The following is a 9,907-nucleotide window of genomic DNA, read 5'->3' on the forward strand; positions in this document are numbered from 1 at the left end:
AGTAGAATGAAGAATAGCTATGGAAGGTTAACTTTAATGAGTACTGATGACAGAGAGCTAACAGAAGCAGACGAAATAGTTGAGCTAATTAGTGGCCATTGTAATAGGCCATGTCTAATATGAATGTAATGGGCCACTAGGGCCTAATACGGGAAAAGAGAAGGAATTATTGACCACTTTGCAAAATTATATCAACCAAGTATGCTTTCACAGAGGCGAGTCTGATAATAAACAGAGGTTAATGATTTAGAGGGTCTTAGAATATTGCAACATATGGAACTGGAACAAATGGGGATGAATATGAAACTGTTATAGGGGATACCTGAGTATATGACTAGTGGTGTGTCACAAAGCTTTGTGCTTAGACCACTGTTGTTTAATTTGGAAATAAAAGATACAGAAATAACCTAAAGGGTGATATTATGTTGCTGATGTCAACAGTTAATCAAGGTGATGTAGAGAGCTTGCAAGATAATTTCAGTAGTCTTATAGTACTCGCAGAACATAATGGATATCAGTTTTATGTGGAAACTGTAACGTTATACGATTTGGAATACCAAGTTTATATGTTGTGCTCTACTTTCAGATAACTGTAAGCAATTTAATTTATGAAACTAGAGTTTTGGGAGTGATAGCGGATCGAGAGAGAGTTAGAGTTCAGAGCGCATATTCGTAATGTTGTAGGATCGTTCACAGTAGTATTTGGTTATTGATGAATATATTAAAAACAGAGATAATGCACTTATCATTCATCTTTACAAAGCCTTGATACTACCATATCTTGATTACCGTCCTCATGTCTGGTCACCTGGGTTTCTTGGGGATGAGAAAGTGGTGAAAGGATCCAGACGTGAATGACCAAGTTGTTGAATAGTTTGTGAAATGCTCCATATGACTATAGATCGACGATATGAGGATTGTAAAAGTTGGTTGATAGCCGAAAAAGAGAGGATACGTTAGAAATATTTAAGTTACTTAAAGAATTATGAGAGGCGGTGCTATAAGAGTGCACGAAAGATTTCTTGGAACAAGAAACGTGAATTGCAAGATAGCAATTACAGGGGAGATCTGTTAAACCAAGAACTTCTTCTGTAGATTATAGAAAGATAGGTATGGATAACAGGAGCTACTATGTGATCAAAAGACTGGCAGAGGACCGGATACTGTGGCATACTATAATTGCTAACCTCTAAATTGGAGAATTACTTAAGAAAAATAAAGGATTTTAAAGATTTCATGTAGGACAAATGTTTCGTACATAGCTAATAGGGGAAGAACAAGATATTATCGCTGGAAGTTGGGTAAGAGTGTAGTTAGCAAAGGCGTGAGGACTAAATTTTTCACTTAGAGTGTAGGGAATGACTGAAACGGGTGGTCTGAATCAGTTGTGAGCTTTTTGTCTCTTAAAGGATTCAAAAAGATGTATAAAAGATATTGTGTCAATAGTTTGCATCTGCCATGATGACTCATCACACTCCATGGTGGTGCCAATGCCAAAAAAATATAATAAACATAATAAAAAATTGATGCCTTTTGCAATCGGTATAAGCAATTATTAATTATTCTTGTAAGTCACAGGATATGCATATAAATACTCCTTTCGGCATCTACAGATTTGATTTTGATAAAATTTGGTAATTTACATATGTCCAGATGTATCAATTTATCACGCTTTTGATTTGAATCAGAAAATTAGCTACCAGTGGAGATTGAACTGTCCACTCATTCTATAAAAAATTTAGATAGGACTATAACAGAATCTCCCACTCGATATATGGGAATGAAAAGGCATTAGCTAATTATATATATATATATATATATCCACTAATCTCCACTGGTAGCCATTCAGAGATAGTTTGACACTAACACAATATTTTTAATGTCTGAAATAGTATAGGTTATTATTATTAATTATTATTATTATTATTATTGTTACGGGAAACTCCAAGGAGTCGAAAGACTCATCGAGGGAGGCCCTAACATCAAGTCAAGAATAAATATTCGACATTGACAAAGTATCTATCATACCTTGCCTTGAACTCATTCACGGTCGTAGCACCCACAACAGACTCTGGACGCTTATTCCACTCATTCACCACTCTCCAAGTAAAAAACCTCGCTCTAACTCCCTTGTCAACCACGCTCTTGCCCAGCTTCCTTGCATGGCCCCTAGTCCTCCCACCAACAGTCATATTTTCAAAAATAACTTCTGGATCAATCTTATAGAAAACCTTCGGTAATTTGAATGTCTCAATCATATCACCCCTCCTTCGCCTATCGTCCAATCTCTGCAACCCACAAATCTTCAACCTATTCTCATAAGGTTCATTCCACAGACCTGCTATCATCTTAGTCACTCGTCTCTGCATCCTCTCCACTTCCTCCCCATCACGACGAAATCCTGGTGCCCATAACTGGGCACAGTAGTTCAGATGGGGTCTTATCAAGGCTCGATACAGAGGAACAACAACTTGTTTGTCTCTGCATGTTAAAGTCCTTTTCAGAAGCCAGTTGATTTGATGAGCTGATTTAGTCAGTTTTGCAATGTGCCCCCTAAACATCAATTCCCTATCCACCAACACTCCCAAATCCCTGGCCTCGTCAATCTCCTGAAGAACGGTTCCACCAATGCGATATTCTGCTGCTATTCTTTTCACCCCAAAGTGCATAACCTTACACTTTGCCTCATTAAATTGACATCCATTTTTCCTAGCTCAGTCTTCCAAACTATCCAAATCATCCTGTAAAATTTTGACATCCTGTGAACTCGCAATTGCTCTACCCAACTCTACCCAACATCATCAGCAAACAAGTGAACACTTCCTGTCAAAATCCTTTCCTATATCATTGATGAACAAATTGAAAAGCAGTGGTCCAAGAACAGAGCCTTGTGGCACGCCACTAGTCACAAGCTGTCTTTTAGACTCCACTCCTGCATAAACCACTCTCTGGTATCTCTCCTTCAACCACCCTCCTATCCATCTCACCAACCCTATATCTATCCACATCTGCTCCAGTTTACTGATTAGGGTTCCATGTGGTATCCTGTCAAAGGCCCTGGCACTGTCCAGTAGTATCGCTGTAAACACATTACCCCTCTCCAGTTCAGCCGTCACTGTGTTACAAAACGTGAGCAAGTTACTGAGGCATGATATACCCTTCACAAAACCATGTTGTCCCCCATACAATATCCCATTTTCATCTATCCAATCCTGTATTCTTTTCTTGAATAATTTCTCTAAGACCTTAACAATGATTCCAGATATGCTAATCGGTCGGTAATTTACAACAGCAGTCTTGGAACCACCTTTATGCAGTGGAACTATTTCCCCCACTTTCCACCTGCTCGGGACTAACCCAAACCAGAGACTCAAATTAAACAAAATGGTCAAGGGTACTGACAATTCTTTAGCTGCTTCTCGTACGACACGAGCTGGAATACCATCCAATCCCACGGATGTATTGACATTGAGGTTATGCAATAGATTACTTACTCCACTTCATTCACCACAATTCCCGTATAATCTACTGGTTTATTCCTTTCTGCAATGTCATCACCTGGAAGATATATAATTGCAAAATGCTCACTCAGTAACTCAACTATATCAACTGATTCAGTTGACTCCCTACCATCGGCATTCTTTAAAATCATTCTGCCATGTACATTTTTCCTTTCACTTGCTACATATCTAAAAAACTGTTTAGGATTCTCTTTAGCCTGCATGGCCAATGTTCTTTCATAATCCTTTTTTTTGGCTTTTCTTACCACACTCATTACCCTTCTGGCCTGCACTTTATACCGTTCATGAGCCTGCCGGTCAACTTTCTCCTTAAATTCCCTCCATAGTTGTTTCTTTTTTTTTTTGCAGCTCAAGTTTAATGGTGTTATTCATCCATTTAATCCCTACTTGATTTATTATTCGGACTCTAGGTATACAGTCAGCCATTGCTTCATGCAAACACTTCTTATCTACCTCCCATGCACTATCGACTATTAGTCCTTGCAGTTGTACATGCCATGGCACTGAACCAATCAAACTCCTAAGCTTGTCATACTTTCCAGCCCGATAATTCCACATGTACCCTGTCTTAATTGAAAATTCCACACCTTTCGCCATCTCCCTAGTCAAGACCCTATGATCACTCTCACCGATTGGTGGCAATGTGGTCATATTTGTTACAGCCAAATCTTCAGATGTAATTACTAGGTCTAGCACTCTCTGACCCCTAGTATTTTCCATTACATGTTGTCGCAGATAGTTATCCCTTAATAACCGCATAAAATCCAATTCCTTCCTCCCATATGTCCTCTCCTCACTGCAATCAATGCGACCATAGTTGAAATCTCCCATAATAATTACTCTCCTTCCACTCATTTCTTCTATTTGCTTGTGCATACTGTCACCACCATCTTTTCCATCAACTGGTCTATAGCAGCACCCAATTGTATATTTTGTTCTGCTAGTTTCAATCTCACACCAAATAGCCTCAAAAGTGCTCTTTCCTCTATCCTGCAGTTCCACTTCTATTCTCCTTGGCTGTAGCTCATCAGCTATCATCAATAACACTCCTCCCCATTTTATTCTCCCTGTCACTCCTAAACACACCATACCCTCACATTCATCCCACTAGCTGTGTCATCTTCTGTCAGCCATGTTTCACTAATGCCAATAACCTGTGGCCTGGAAGTGCTAACCAAGGCCAAAAATTCTTCCTTCTTGTTCTTAATACTTCTGGCATTAGTATACATGAATTGCAGAAGGTCCCATCCCTATTTTGATGCCTTATACTAACTATCCGATTCTGATTCGTGGTCTTTCCTACTTCTTTGGGCATATTACGTACATTACATACATTCACACACTCAACTGTCTCCCTAAAGTCTGCATATGTACTTACCCCCCCCCCCTTAATAACTCTAGTTTCCCTGTTTCTGCACATTCACTTCCACTACATTCGGCAACACCTTTTCAAGTCTCCGAACACCAAATCCATTCAAATGTAAACCATTTATTTTATATAAATCCTTTCTCCCATCGAATTCATTCCACACATCCACAAATTCCACACCACTCATACTGCGTAATTCACGCATAAAGTCATTAGCAATTATGGCCCTCCTTCTATACTCTTCACTGTCATACCGCGAAAAAAGATTCACCATCCTAACTCTCTCACTCTTCTCTTTTGCTACCTCAAGCAATTCCTTCAATTCATCACTCATAGCCATTTTATTTCCTTTCAAATCATTTGTACCTGCTACCACTATCAATTCTTTCACCCGTTGCTTTTGGAGTCTAACTGACTCGCTTTCATTCTTAACGTTCGCACCAGGTTGGTACGATTTTGTTAAACTCTCAACTAAAACACCTCTTAGTAAGGAATCTCCATACAACACTCACTCTTTCATTTTTTTACACTCACTATCATACCCTTATTTTTTCTATCATACTTCAGCTAAACTGAAGCCTTTTTATTTCCGTATGCGGGGAGTAGGCGAGGCCATTTAGCCCTATCTAACTTTTGGAGACTGAGTGGGCAGTTCAATCTCCACTGGTACCAATCAGAGATAGATGGCCCATGACTATCACTAATTAAGTGGTACACAGTGAAGAGAGACGGGCACAAATGTGCAGCAATCTCGTGGTCCCTAACCCTAACAAAATATATTTAATGTCTGAAATAATGTGGTTCTACGGTCGTTTTTCTTGAGTTTACGGGACGAAAAACCCGAGTTTCCGGGAGGAAAAACCCGCTTGCCCGTGTCAGAGATTGACTAACTCGGGAACCGGTCGAAAAAGGCTTAGAAAATTTCCTCTAGTCACCGACTAGACTCGAAACAAAGTCTTCCTTCGTGCGGCCAAGGGCCATGGTGTAAAAGTCATGTCCACTGAGGTACACAGGCTCCTCTCATACATTTTTGACAATGCTCCAACTGCCGATTTGCTCTATGTATCGCTCCGCGTAATACAGCGATCTCACCCATTGCATCAGTGTCATCATTTTTATTCTCCGATGGTTCATTCAATCGTTCTGTATGTTTACCTTCATTCTCACTTTCAACGCCACTCTCACAGCTATCAAGTACTACCTCGCAAATATCACCATTCATACCTCGCATATCACTGTTATCTAGAAAAAGGTATCTTGTGGACGAGTCTTCGAGGAAATCCATTCATGGTAATGTTGGTGGGTATCAGGGATAGTTATTCCTTTAGATCTTGTTGATCTGTTGTAAGGAGAGAGGCACGGTTCTTCAACAAGTGTACAATACTAAGTTTCTGAGAAATGTGGTGTGAAGAAGTGAAATGTAAAAGACTCGTCCACAAGATACTTTTCTCTGAACTCCGAAAAAGACAAGATAATGTACGTTATATTTCTACCATCGTCATTCCTTACTTAGGGACAGTTTCCAATAAGATTGCTAGACTCCTTAGACCACACAAAATAAGAGTGGCCTTTAAACCCACAGAAACGATTAGACAATTCTTAAGATCTCCAAAAGATAGCCTTCCTTTCTCCAAATATGCTGGAGTTTATAACATACCATGCTCGTGCGGCTTGAATTACATCGGCCAATCTTCATTGAGCCTTGAAATTAGGCAAAAAGAACACATAGGTGACGTCAATAATAACAGAGAAGAAAAATTGGGGTTAGCTTTTCATTTCTCAAGAACGAACCATACCATAAAGTTGGATAGAAGCACCCTTACATGGAGAAGGACTTCCGCTCCCGAATTTTTAAGGAGGCCAGAACAGTTGCCCGCTGTATACAAAACCTTAACAGGAAACAAGTACTAATTTTGCCCGTGATCTGGAAGACCCTTATCAGATCCTTCAACTCGCCAGAACTGAATTATAGTGTCAACTATAGAACGTTCCTAAATAACAACAAGTGATATCATCCACGCTCTATGAATGAATTGTACGCGCTCTGTTCTTTATTTAATATAATTGGAATCGGTTGATTATGGTTTGTAACAGTTTTTTACTTTTTAGTGCCATACATCAGTTATGTACCCTGAAGATGCCAACAGACTTAGTTGGTGAAACTAGTTGGTATAACTTAGTTGTTTGTTATATGCACTTGATCAATATAATCCCAATAAAAGTTTTTCCAGAGCTTTTTGGTCAAGAAAATTAAACGTTTTTAAACAATACTATGTAAATACTATGCAAATTCACCAACTATTACTCAAAATATCACTTATCTGTTCAGGAGCTATCCACGAATACTACACACGATGTGTTTAACAACACACCGTCAAAAAAAGATGGAAAGGCTTACTTCACGTGAACATTTACAAGTAATCCGAATGCCTTTGTCTAATAAATTGACTTACAGAATACAGAACAAGTAGAATACTTTACACTTCATCCAAGTGTACGGAGACTTGAAAAGGTGTTGTCGAATGTAGTGGAAGTGAATGTGCAGAATCAGGGACACTGGAGTTATTCGAGGGGGGGAGTAGATATGCAGACTTTAGGCAGACAGTTGAGTGTGTGAATCTGTGTAATATGCGCAATTTGGAGAATGGAAAGAATTCTTGGAATGGAAACGAAAATGGTCATGAAGACACCCAAGGAATGAAAAAGCAATGAAGTTGCCTTTTTATTTAGCGAAGTAGACTGTAACAGCTACTCCGTTTAAGAATGAAAACATTATCACACTATGAATTAGTAATATAGGAAAACACTTTTTAGTTTCTTTCGAATCCTTTTAATCTTTAGTTATTGTTTTTTTTTAGCTTGTAAACAACGAGTTCAGACACTTATTTTTTACATAAAAAACACTGTATTTCAAAAAAAAATCAGCTAACCCCTTTTAATCCCCTCTAAGGAGTTGTCATCATGTTTTGTGCTTGGTTGTCTATAGATGGCTGTACTAATTTTCCAATACATTTTTAGTATTTCTTTTCTGTTAAAGGGTGGTAATTCTTAGAGTAAAGTCGCGATGGCGGGTGTGATTAGGTTTTTCTGAATAATTTAATTATATACTGATGTCCCTCAAACACATACTTTTTTTTCCATAGCTCATCCGTATTTTCTTCTATATTCATATTCTAATTCAAATTTATATTGCATTCATAATTCATCCAAATATTTTGATTTGTCTAAATTAAGATATTTAAGTTCAATAAATAAATAAATAAACAAATCGTGTGTGAATTCACGGTGATTTCAAAAAAGTGAACTTACTTAAACATACATAACACATAAATGACACTGTTTGTTCTTTTAAATTTATATATTTATTTCACAGATATTATTTACAAAGCAATATGCAGAAATAGGAATTTACAGATATCACCAATACATATGGTGTTTTACTTGTCGTAACATTTCTATGATGCGGTATGTTTGATTGCCTGATTTTGATACTGCTTCCCAGATGATTATGGCAATTTCCACGTACACTAATATTAGCAGTACTGCTATAAAAGCAAGTATATGCCACTTTTGCGGTGGTTCTAGATTTTCACCTGCAAAGAAAAAAAAAACATTGGTAGTAATGGAAAAGTTAGCAGATTACTATAATCCTAATACAGTAGTTAGTTTTGGAAGAGTCAAAGCTTTACAGAAACATACACATTTTCCACATGAAACCGTGAAAAGTTGGTTAGCAACACAGCCTACTTATGTGAGACATAAACCCATTAGAAGAAAGTTTAAACCCAATCAAATCAAATTCCCGACACTTTTACACACTTTTCAATGTCATTTGGCAGATATATCATCCCATGCAAAAGAGATGGGGGTGTGTGTTCCCTTCTTGTATGCATTGATTGTTTTTCCCGCATTGCGTGGGTTCGAACCCTGAAGAAGAAATCAGCAGACGCTGTTGTTAATGCATTCGAGTCTATTTTTAAAGAGGAAGTGCCATGTTACCTAAACACTGATCAAGGAAAAGAGTTTTGCAACAAGAAAGTTCGTGCATTGGTTTAGAACCATAATATTTATTTCTACACGACCAGGAGAGAAATGAAAGCACCCATTGCAGAAAGATTTATCAGAACATTGAAAACAAAGAACTACAAATGGATGACGTATACTATAAGTAAAAGTTATACGAAAGTTTTGCCGACCCTTGTACATACTTATAACCTCACACCACACCGCACTATCGGTATGGCTCCTTCGCAAGTTAACCTTCACAACGAGGATCGTGTACGGAATCCAAGAGGAAACTACCAAACCAAAATTTCAAGTAGGCGATAGTGTGGTTTTAAGTGATGATACCCACAAATTTAGAAAAGGGTATTTGGGGTAACTTGACATGAGACTTGTTCACTATTGCTCAGGCTATTAATAGAAACCCTGTAGTATATAGAATTCGCAGTCGGGACGGAGAGATAGTGGAGGGAACTTTCTATGAACCTCAACTGCGAAAGGCTGATATATCAAATGAACTCCCGGAAGACGTGTATCTAACCGAACAAGTCTTACAAACAGAAAGGAAAGCTTCAGTATTTTGTTAAGTGGCTCATTTATCCCTCATCGTAGAACTAAAAAAAATAAAGGTCTCTGAACAATAAGGAAGATAACTTGTTAATTTTAATGAATATTGAGAGGAAAGTAAAGAGTAAATTAACAGAAAATAACATCATGTATGTCGAAATGGACCGCATATCTCAAGCAGTGACTACGACGTTCTTTGATTAAAAGGACCTGTCTTTCGCAAAATATTTATTTTTATTGACTTTAACTAGAACTAAGCAATTATTCTATGGAATACCTTTGTATATCATGAATCACCCAGATAAAGCATGAAATAAAATTATAATTTAATACTCTAACTAAAATGATCAGTTATTCTATAGAATAACAATTACCGTATTCTTCCATGTATGAGATGAAAAACGTATTCAGATCGAAACAATCTGGTGGAGTGGAGTCTAACAAGATC

The sequence above is a fragment of the Typopeltis vanoorti genome, chromosome 15 (assembly GCF_054136105.1).
Source record: "Typopeltis vanoorti isolate ZY-2024b chromosome 15, IOZ_Tvanoo_1.0, whole genome shotgun sequence".
NCBI classification, from domain to species: Eukaryota; Metazoa; Arthropoda; class Arachnida; order Uropygi; family Thelyphonidae; genus Typopeltis; species Typopeltis vanoorti.